Source organism: Oryctolagus cuniculus, chromosome 4 (assembly GCF_051225735.1).
Source record: "Oryctolagus cuniculus isolate XC-2025 breed Fujian yellow rabbit chromosome 4, ASM5122573v1, whole genome shotgun sequence".
NCBI classification, from domain to species: Eukaryota; Metazoa; Chordata; class Mammalia; order Lagomorpha; family Leporidae; genus Oryctolagus; species Oryctolagus cuniculus.
Genome location: NC_142870.1, coordinates 127,939,675 through 127,951,641, shown reverse-complemented (window position 1 = coordinate 127,951,641; position 11,967 = coordinate 127,939,675). Strand labels below are relative to the sequence as shown.

The window sequence follows — 11,967 nt, the reverse complement described above, 5'->3', positions numbered from 1 at the left end:
TCTGTCTCTTTGTTCTCTTACCAAAAACGACAGAAGTCTCTTTTTAAAAAGTAAAGAGTAATTATTGAAGTGAGTGCTGTATGTAGTACAGTGGGTTTTGTTGCCCACATTCTATATCAGACTGCCTGTTTAATTACAGCTATTCTGCTTTCTACCCAGCTTCACGCTAATGCACACTGGGAGACCCCAGATGATGGCTCAAGTGCTTGGGACACTGCTACCCCTATGGAAGACCCAGATGGATTTCCTGCCTCCTGATTTTAGCCTGAGCCAGACCTGGATGTTGTGAAGATTTGGGGATTGACCCACCAAATGGAAGGTCTCTCTATACATCTCTTCCCTCCTCTCTCCATCACTCTGCCTGTCAATAAAGAGACAGAAATCTCCTTTCCACACAGCCACTGGTTCACGTCCATATAGCCACAACAGCCAGAGCTGGGCCAGAACTAGACCAGAACTAGACCAGCTAGACCAGAACTCCATCCGGCTCTCCCATGTGCGTGTCAGGGAACCTGCTGATTCCCAGGGTGTGCATTAGTAGGAAGCTGGATCACAGCTCCCATACGGGTGCCAGTATCTTAACCACTGTGTTGCAACTCCCTCCCCAGAGCTAAGGAATTCTTAAAATCTTCTAGGGACAGGCACTAACGTAAACAGTTATGAGATTACAGTGAGGATTAGATATCTGGGGAAAAAAATTCAAAGCCTTGAAATCTAACTTCAAATGCTGGTGGGCGTGGGATGTGAGTGCATGAGGTGATAACCAATAGGAGTAATTGCGACAAACCTCCTCTTGCAAAGCAGGCTCTTTCCTGAGCCAGTATGTACTTACTGGGTACCCCTAGGGCTCCCCTAAGAACCCTTGAGACAACAGCTGTATCTTCATAAGTGGTACACTCCATCCAACATATTCCCCTGCTTGTGATGATGGGAATGGAATACAAGGGCGTTGCCAGTGAGAGAAGATGTGCACACAATTTTGATGCCATGTCATCGTTTATGACAAGGTGACCCAAGTATTCCAGGTAAGGAGCTTATTAGAGGAAACTGTCACAAAAACTCTCCGGTGAAACTGCCCTGCCCAGGCACTATGATACAAAGCACAGTGTGTGACAGGAGCCAACAGAGAGGGAAAGCATGACTCAGCAGAATGGAGGCGGCGGAAGCTGGCAGAGAAGAAAATCCCCAGCGTGTTCTGTCAGGTCAGCAGTCAATTTGGCTATAAACAGGTAAGATTGCAACGTTGTGAGGTAATCCCAGTCTGACTCAGTCCTTTATCAGAACCTTACAGTCATTTTAATGAATCTCCCCTTGAGCGGGGCGGGGGTTCACAAGGATGCCATATTTAAATGTTATGTCTAGGCTTATCCAATCCTTTACTTATCTGTTCTTTTATTTACTTTTTCTTGAAATGGATCCAGTCATAACATAAAGGGACAGAAAAGAAAACAAGGAGGGAGTACAGGTACAGTCCTTTCCTTAAACGTCATTTCACCTCCTATTGAGGCCACTTTCTAAGAAAACAGAACTTGGGAAAGATGGATGAAAGAGAATGGACAAAACATTTTAAAACAGAAGCAAGCAAGACAGGCGTTTGTCTCGTCAATTTATTTGCCAGTTGGAACACCTGGAACTCCATATTGGAGCACCTAGGTTTGAGTTACAGCTCCACTTCCAATTCTAGCTTCTTGCCAGTGGACACCCTGCAAAGTAGGGGTGGTGCTGGCTCAAGCACTTAATTCCTCACCACCCATGTGGCAGACCTAGGTGGAGTTCTGGGCTCCTGGTTTCATTCTAGCCCAGCCCTGGCTACTATGGGCATCTGGGGAGTGAACCAGCAGAAGGGTGGTCTCAATCTCTCTTCTGTCTATTTCTATCTCTCTTTGCCTTTGAAGTAAATGAAAAAGACTTTAAAATAACAATACAAAAGTAAATGTAAGTAAGTTAATAAAATAGAAGCAACTTTCAAAATCACCCACCCAACTCCCTTACTTTATAGATGGAAACAAATGAAGGTCCCACGAAATCATACAGCAAATTGGCGGAAGGATCTGAATTAGAATTACAGTCTTTTGATTTCTACTCTTGGTGTATAGAAAATTTTAAAGCTTAAAGGAGTCTTGGAAATTAAGGGGAACAAGTCATTTTGAAGTCTACTAACGTTTTGTTCCAAGAAAGACTTTTCTGGGGTACTAACTACTGAAAGCCTTTGGTTTTGAACTGAAGGGGAAGAGCTTTCAGTCCACCCACTGACCTTAGTCCCCTCTGAAGCCCACCCTTGGTCTGAAGCTTCTCCTGGCAGAGGAAGCAGTTGGAGTACTGATCCAAGACAATTTGAAAACCACTGTTTCTTTTGTAAATTAATTAATTTGTGTGAGAGCCAGACACACACACACACACATACATACACGGAGAGACAGCCAGAGAGAGAAAGCTCCTGTGTTAGGCTCACTTGATCAGCAGTCGGGATCCATCCAAGTTCCCCATGTAAGTGGTAGGAATCCAACCACCAGAGCCATCACTGCTGCCTCCTAGAGCCTGTGTTAGCAGGCAGCTGGAGTCAGGAGCAGAATTCAGGCGCTGTGATGTGGAACACAGGTGTCCCAGTCGGGGTCCTTACCGCTAGGTCAAATGCCCACCTTTGGTTTTTGGTGCTTTAATTTAACTGGTGAGAATTCTGAGATTTAAAGAGTTTACGTCACATCACCAGGATAAACAAGGGGGAAATTAAGAACCTAGATAGACAGCCTTTCATATTTTAAACAACTTGAAAATTTATAACTACAGTAGAATTCTGAATTTAACTCCCAGAGACCAAAGAAAAAGAGGAAGCCCTGTCCTAAAAAAGAAAACATACCAGCACTTTGAGAGGAAGTTACAGTGTGCAGTGTTCCAGCTCTCCCACTTCCCTAAAATCAAGCCCAGAGTTCTCTGTGGTGTATGTGGCATATATTGCTTATTCAGCTAAAACGTGAACATCTGAAATGAGGTTATAGAAATTACTCTACCCCTGAAAGCACATTAGGTTATAAAACTCTGAGATTGAGGAATACATACAAACAAATCAAAGATTATCTCAAATTACTCATCATTCAAAAATGGCTAGCCAGATATTTTTATGATATACATTTTGGGGAATATATTTGGGGAGGTCTGGTCTCTATTATATGCATACCAGAAAGCCACTTTAGAATCCTAGGAATTATTCAAATCTATGGCCACACACCTTCTTGGAAAGGACTTTGGAGAACCACTACTGCCCCCATTGTTTTCCCATTGAACCTTGCAGACGAACAAGGCCTTTTTGTGCTTCAATGCTGCTACGTACAAGAAAACAACTATGGTATTATGAATAAGTAGCAAACCTCAACAGAAGCCACAGGGATTCATTTATTAAGCAATGGCAATGAGTCATCTGACAGCACCAGGTAAACCAGTTACAATTCCACGTTTTAATTAAAATAAATAAATCACTTAGGTTCATTTGCATTCTAGCACCCTTTAACATGACCAGCGCCCAACACCTCTCCAGATCCCAGTATATAAACCATTCGTCTGACCCCACCAGAGCATGGTAAAGTCCATATTTATCTCATCATTTGAGTGAGAATATAGCGGAATTCCCCTGAGAAATGGTGACTCTCATCTATGGTGCTGAGTCATTGTGCTGTGATTCTGAATAGCAGCTTCCCTTCACATGAAGGGCACTCTTCTCTCTAGAACTCAAACTGAGTAAGTCAGTGTGTAGCCCAAGTGTGGGGCATGGAAGGGTTCGTGAACACACTCTCATTAGCACATGTGACAACTCATTCCTATTTAAAACTGGTAGAAAAGGGCCTTTGGAGACATGGATATTCATAGAAAATCTTTGGACTCTAAATGAAGGTTAAAGAATGCATGGTACTACTGACTGATGATAGCTAATTCCTAGGATGCAATTGCTAATGTGTAGGAACTCAAGACCTCAGGCTTTGCTAGAAGACAGATTAGCTCCAAATAATAGAGAAAGTGTGAGACTGGCCTCAAGTAAGCAGAAAGCTGTAGTCACTGAGAGGCTTTGGAGAGGGAGAGGACTGGACTGGGCACAGAACCTGAAGGCAGATCTTCTTTCCTGGGAGCTTGCCTCTGATGTGTCAATGAACCCACAGTGCAATGACCCAGCTTCTGCATGTGCCTGGCATCATTGTTGAGAGGGCTGAAGGTAAAAATGGTTGTCCATAAACAGTACTGTTCCTGGTTTGTGACTATGCCTTTTTATAGGTAGTTTATATGATCTTGTACTTTGTGGCGTTGAATTACGAAAGAAGTGGGTTTCCCTAATCTGCTTTATGTATAGTGAGGGATATGAAAACAAGGTGAAGGGGTTCATCCCAGAGAGTATATAGTCTGATTTATTCTTTTCACTTGTAATTTAAATTATTTTTATTTCATTCGGTAAGCATTCATTAAGCTCCCCTGAACACAACTATGCACTTACTGAGCTGGGCATTGGAGAGTAATGATGTCCCTGCCATCATTAGTCATGTAATTGAACAGGTAAATTAGTAAATAAAAAAACATAATGACAGCCTGGTAAGTGCAGTGGAACAAGGTAGGTGCTGTTTAGTAGACCTACATAGGAGGTGACAGATTTTTCTTGGTAAGGGCCACAGATGATCTGTTCCCTTTGTGCTGCGGGTGTTCCCCTCTGCCACTGTAACCAAAAGGCAGCCATTGAGCCAGTGAATGTGCCTTTTTGTGAGGAGTAGGTGTTGTGTTCTAAGAAAAGTTGACTTATAAGCACGAAAATTTGAATTTATTATTGCACATGTCATTAAATATTATTATTTAGTTCAACCATTAAAGAAAGACTGAATTGATTCAGAACTTGAGAACTACCCAAAAACAGAAAGGATTTGGCCTGCAGACATGCCCTTTACATTAACTCCTATCTCAGTGCACTGGGGAGAAGAGAGTGGAGTTAACTGAGAGGTTGGTAGAGTTTCTTGGAGGAGGTGAGAAAATCCACCGTGGGAAGAGTTGGCGGAGAGCACCTCAGGGTAAGAAGTAGCCCTTGAAAGGATTCGGAAGTGAATAGCGTGAGTCTCCATTAGAAGCCCATGCCGTATGTTTGATTTATTAAGGAGTAAACTATTTCAACTGGAAATCTTTAAATCTCTATGTGTCTGATTGTGTTTCTGGGCTTTCTTCTGTAGTCTTTAGGTCCAAAGTGTTGTAGATAGAGTTAGTATAAGCAGGGCATAGATAACCCTTTAATGAAACTTTCCATTCTCTTATTGTCATTGTCTCTGGTAAAGAACAATGGGTTGATTTTTTTTCCCCTTACATAAGATTATTTGGAAGAATAAGAGAAGAATCATTTAAATTATTTATATCAATTAAAGTGAATAATTCTGTAGAAATAGCAATATTTCACTGAATGATTTCATTGTATGCCAAAGTCAGAGTATATAATCATATTTTTGCTAACCAAATGTCATAATTCACATGAGAAAGATTTGTACAGTGAAATTATGTGTAAAAAGAATAAAATATTCTTGTTTGTATATACATTTAGAAGTCTAGGGGGCTAGTGCTGTGGCTTAGCAGGTAAAGTAACTGCCTGTAGTGCCAGCTCCCATATGGGCACCAGTTCGAGTCCCAGCTGTTCCTCTTCTAATCCAGCTCTCTGCTATGGCCTGGGAAAGCAGTAGAAGATGGCCCAAGTCCTTGAGCTTCTGCACCCATGTGGGAGACTTGGAAGAATCTCCAGGCTCCTGGCTTCGGATCAGTCCAGCTCCAGCCATTGTGGCCATTTGGGGAGTGAATCAGGAGATGGAAGACCTCTCTCTCTCTGCCTCTGCCTCTCTGTAACTCTGCATTCAAATAAATAAATAAATCTTTTAAAAAAAGGTCTATCTGGCAGTGCTTTTCTTATGTATAAAAGGCTTTGTGCTATCTCAGACTTGTAAACAGGCCATCTGGGCAACTTGATTGGACACTCACAAAATGAATGAAATGTCCAAATACCATTTTTGTAAGGAGGTTTTTCTGAGCCTATACTTTATCTGTGATTTCAAAGTTTGGCATAGAAAAAAAATTGGAAAGAGAACTTGCAGAGTCACCCTATGTGGGATAAAGATGACTACTTCTGTCTAGGTTTTGAAACTGTGACAGAACTCCAAATCTCACCCAGAGGCTGGTCAGGGGGAACAATTTATTCATTTTAGAAAGCATATCCAGAGAACACACCCATCTGGCTGTTTTAAGAAAATGTGCAAGTCACTTGTTTATCAAAAGAATCCAAAATGTTAGTAAGAGCTAAGATATGCCAAGAAAAAAATATCAAAGAAAATTGTGGGCATAGCATTTTAAAATGTGTTTCGCTGAAAATGATATCTAGGGTATCTACAACGTAAAAAGTACCCTCCAGTATATTGTGCTTATCGTTTAAAAATAAACAGTCTTAAGGCAAATGTCTGAGATTTGGCTCAGATGTGACACAGCGTTGAATGTCATGAAAGACTTGGTGCCTATTTCAAATTCTTGCCACATGAACGCACATAGGTACCTTCCATAGGTACCTTTATCTTTGTTACATCATTGCATTGTTTAGGGACTTGAAATGTGTAGACATTCTGAGTTTTATAATGTTATTACAATCTTTGGCTGTAAACTCGGTTAAAGTCGACAGTCATTTATCTAAAACCCTCTAGGGTTCCCAAGATGAAATGAATAAGACTGAAGTGTTTTTCAAAGATTTCATGTTCTTCAGGAAAAAAAATCTCAGCAGACTCTGATTTGAGGCAGAGCTGTTAGAGCTATCACAGAGGGAGACTGTGCTGGGGGAGCAGAGGGGAGGAAATGGTTAATTTGCATAGACGAAACCTAGGATATTTCACAGATGAGCTGGCATTTGAGCTGGGCGTGCAACAAATAAAGACGCAGGGCAAAGTACTTAATCCACGGGAAACCGTTTATAGGTTTTTGAGCAGGAAATGCTCTGACTAGTCCTGATTTGTTTTTCTGTTTCAGAATTTTTAAAATTTAGGAAGTAGAATACATTTATGGAACAGTACATTCATTATAAATGCTCAACACTGCGATTTTTCTGAAACAAATGCCAGTATGATTTCCTTCCTTCAAAGTAAATAATAATAATAATAATAATAACAACAACACTGAAGCAAAGGAAGAACCCCAGAATTCCTGAGGGTGGACTTCATGGGTTTCTAACTGGGGTGGCGGCACAGAGCCTGGTGCTGAGAAGAGCGCCCTGTTTGGTTTCATGCTGCACTGTTTCCATCTTGAAGTTCATAATAATTTGTGGCATTCGGCCTCACAAATTATGTAGCCTTTCCCATACACAGTCCTCATTCTGGAACACATTCAACTATGCAGTTCTCTCCCACAGTGCCAACCATTATTCTCTGATTTCCTTTATACTTTACTCTCTAATTACATATGCCTGAACAAAATACTTTAATTTTGCTTTTTATGACTGTTAAATAAATAGCATAATATATTCTGTGTTCTGTTGTGTTTGGCTTTTTTCACTCAGCATTATGTCTGAAAGTCATCCATGTTGTGATTCATTCATTTTCTCAGTGAGGCTTTTAATAAGTCCTGTCCACTAGCATTACATGGGATTGACTGGTACATGGGGGAGAACATAACTGGGGGCAAGGAGACCCGTGAGGACGCTGGGCTAATTGACCATTACAATGTGAGTGCTTTCTAGAAACCAGTATTTCAGAACCCTCAGACTTTTAGGACTACTGCAGAGGCAGAACAAATTTAAATGTCCAAAACCACAGTAGCAACAACGAAATAGCCTTGCCTTGGGGCAAAGAAGCAGGCCATGTGTATTCAGCAACAAATTATAGTGAAGACAGTTCAGTGAACCAAAATTATTCCCAATGTGATATAGTGGCCAAGAAAACACACACACACACACACACTGAGGGAGAGAAAGAGAGAGGGAGAGAGGGAGAGAGGGAGAGAGAGAGGGAGAGATATTGAGGTATAGAAATAGCATAAGACAAGAAATAAAAAAAATAGTTTTTGAGAAGCACAAAGGAAAAATAGCAGAGATGATCTGAGGCAGCCGTGGTCACAGAGACTGTGGGTGGAGCAGTGGAATGGGGCAAAGGACTAGAGATAAAGTGTAGCAGGATTGGACCACTCTGTAGAACATGTGACAGTCATCTTCCCTGTGCACTGCTGATATCAAAGAGTCAGTAATGGAGGTGCCTGGCCCTAGGGAGCCATATGAAAATCATCCGAAGCCTTCTAGTGAGATAGGACCCATTTACATCAATAGGGCAATCTTTTAGTTACCAAGCATCCCACTAAGGACACAGCAGACACCACCATTCAGCATTCTGGGGAAGACATTCATTGTCAAACACAATGACCTCAAGTTACAAAATCATTCCCAGTGTGTCGCTCCCTGTCTTCTTGGAGGAACGACACAGGACCCTGCGTTGTTCTTTTGTCTGCTCGGCCCTCCCTGGGTTTGCTGCTGGTTCTTCCCGGGTTGGCTACCGTCCCTTCCACCTCCGTGGAAGGGCGGTTCCCCCTGGCCACTTTCCCCACTTCCGCAGGGGAGCGGCACACCGCCGGCCGGCTCTCTTGGGGGCTGCACAGGTGTTCCTTCAGATAGATGTTCCCCTTAGATGTTCCTGGTGCATGTTGTCTCTCTCCTCCTTTATAGTCCTCTTCCGCCAATCCCAACTCGGCTGCCCACACGCCGAGTACGCTGCTCTCCTCCAATCAGGAGCAGGATCAGCTCCTGGAGGTCATCACTCAAGTTGGCAAGAGGCAGCTGCGTAGAAGCTGTTTTCTCCTCTCCCAGCGCCATATTGTGGGAGAGCAGATGCATAGAATAAGTCTTAATTCCAGTAACTCAGTCCAGTCCGGGTTGCTCCCCACACCAGTGCAGAGATTGCCACAGTGATGCCACAGAGCCAGCTATGTCAGATGACATGCATTCCCCATGGCTAACAGTCAAAAGCAAAGGCAGACATTAAAAAACTGTGCTAATCTTATATGAAAACAAGTTTGGAAAAGAGTAAAAATGTGAAAATGATCATGAATCAATTATATTTGCCAAATGAGCACATTTTAAGTTCTTATTATGTTATAAGAACAGCCTAATGATATATCTTGGGAATGGGCCAAAGTTTAAACATAAAACTCATTTATTTTTCATACATATCCTTATACACATATCTGGAAGGTAATTTTATGCAATAATTTTAGCATGCTTGCATTCTGACTGCCACCTATCATATTGAGGTTAGATATGCAATGTTCCACTTGTGGTGACATGTTGGTGCTCAAAAGGTTTTGAAATTTGGAGCATCTCACATCATAGATTTTTGGATTAGAGGTGTTCAACTTATATTATGTTCACAGCCACACTTGAAAACATATACGTTCTTTTAAATGAAATTGTCAGTGAAATAATAAGATATCACACCTTTCACTTTTATCTAATATTTATTAAGTGGGCATGAAAAACTTAAGTGCAAATTCAATCGACAAAAAAGTACCGAATTTCTGAAGAGTAGTTTGGTGTTTGGCATATACATTATAGGGTGGCTTACCTAACCCCATTCTCCATTTTTTTTTTTTTTTTTTTGACAGGCAGAGTGGACAGTGTGAGAGAGAGACAGAGAGAAAGGTCTTCCTTTTGCCGTTGGTTCACCCTCCAATGGCCACCGCGGCCTGAGCACTGCGGCCAGTGCACCGCGCTGATCCGATGGCAGGAGCCAGGTGCTTCTCCTGGTCTCCCATGGGGTGCAGGGCCCAAGCACTTGGGCCATCCTCCACTGCACTCCCGGGCCACAGCAGAGAGCTGGCCTGGAAGAGGGGCAACCGGTACAGACTCGGCGCCCCAACCAGGACTAGAACCCGGCGTGCAGGTGCTGCAAGATGGAGGATTAGCCTATTGAACCGCGGCGCCGGCCTCCATTTGTTTTTGCTTTGTCTCCTTATGCTATAGAAAGTGGGAAAGTTAAATATTGATTTTACCAGCCTCCCTTGCAGCTATAAGGGCCAAAGAAATACATGGGAACTCTCCTGGAGTTTTAATTTCTTCATAAAATGGAAGTCCCCCTTAGGCATCCTTTCCCATACACTCTGAGCCTCCTTTTTTTCCTGCCACACAAGCAGACTTGATTTCTGGGATAGCAAGTGTTTCCTCTTCACTAAGCTACGGAAACAAGGCCAGAAGCACTCCAGTTCCAGACTCTGTGTCAAATGATAAATAAACATTTACGTATTTATCCCACCACATCATGGTGATGTTTCTTGTTAAATTCGGCCATACATATTCCTAATTCCTTCAATGTGAGATAACTTTAGAAGACCTTAAAAACCAAGTCAGAAAATCCTACAGGGATGAAAAACAGTGTAGAAAATATTTGCAGCTTGTTGAGAAAACGCGTTCCTAAATAATTTCCTATGTAACCTTATTTCTTTTTTATTTTATTTATTTATTTATTTTTTGACAGGCAGAGTGGACAGTGAGAGAGAGAGACAGAGAGAAAGGTCTTCCTTTGCCATTGGTTCACCCTCCAATGGCCGCTGTGGCTGGCGCGCTGCAGCCGGTGCACAGCGCTGATCCGAAGCCAGGAGCCAGGTGCTTATCCTGGTCTCCCATGGGGTGCAGGGCCCAAGCACCTGGGCCATCCTCCACTGCACTCCCTGGCCACAGCAGAGAGCTGGCCTGGAAGAGGGGCAACCGGGACAGAATCCGGCTCCCCGACCAGAACTAGAACCCAGTGTGCTGGCGCTGCAAGGTGGAGGATTAGCCTATTGAGCCACGGCGCCGCCTATTGTAGTCTTTTTCTCCCAGTTAGACTCAACAGCAATCCCAAAGGCTAATCTAAGATGTAATCACTACAATGGGCAGAAATCTGCCTTTCTCCTTGATGATTTCTGCTGTCCTTGAATCACCTTTATGAGCCTCAAGGATCTTCCTCTCACCTCTCCAGTGGTTACCTGTACCCTTATAGAATAGTACATTTTCTCCCTCTATTTGTTAACCCAAGACTTTCCCTCCCTGGTTTACCTGCATCTTAGAATGAAAAAAGCTTAGGCTACAGCTGTAACTCTTGGTCCATAAATTACACTTGAAGTTATCTAATTTAACTTGTAGCTTTCTACACTCATAAAAATGTACCTGGGTCTCACAGAGTAAAAATAGGCTAACAGTCTAATATGTGGGAAATTGCATGGTCCCAGAGCACCCTAGAGTGTTCTGTGTTGCTTATAGAGTATAAATAAGGCTTGGCAAGTCACAGATAGTCTCCCTTGTCACACCCAATCTCCTCCCACCACTTTTGTTTACATTTAATGAAAGATCTTTTCAGACCACAGGCTTATCTTAGGATAACAATACAATCCTGTTTGACACAATTATTATGCTCACCCAGAGGGAATGTAGTGGTATCTGGGAACATTACTTCTATCTCTTAGCCACCAAATATCAACTCCCAGCATCTGTCTATAGAAAAAAATGTTATTCAAGATAGGAAATTCTACTGCATATGAGGTTTAATGAAAAAGTAGATTTATCAGGCATGTAATGTTCAGGAATTCTCATTCCATTATTAAAGCAAATATACAATTTTACATATTGCTTATGCCTGCTGTTCCATTCAATTCAAACTCTAAGAACAGTTAAGAGGAAATTTTGGCCTGAGATCATGTCAGCAAAAGTTATCTTTTTTTTTTTTTTTTTCCTGCTAAAGACTTGGCAGTTTTGAGAATATTTCTCTAACATGCTGAAATATACTTTGGAAAGAGCATGGGGCAAGTTTCTTTTAAGCCTCTGGAAACTTGGGACAGCAGAGATAGAAGCCTGAGTGCAAATTGACAAAGACAGCAGAAATGTGTTAGTGATGCAGAAGTCACTGCTGGGGCTTTGCTCGTTGCTGACACATCAAAGGGCAATGTTTGCCACAAAGAGGAAGATCG

At 42.2% G+C, this 11,967-nt stretch overlaps 1 long non-coding RNA gene across 1 annotated transcript; it reads left to right on the top strand.

Moving 5' to 3' along the window:
- Positions 1–921: 921 nt before the first annotated feature.
- Positions 922–5,891, top strand: LOC149127108 (uncharacterized). Its single transcript, XR_016232635.1, has 2 exons — positions 922–1,229; positions 5,665–5,891. It is a non-coding gene; the product is annotated as an uncharacterized LOC149127108 (long non-coding RNA).
- The last annotated feature ends 6,076 nt before the right edge of the window (positions 5,892–11,967 follow it).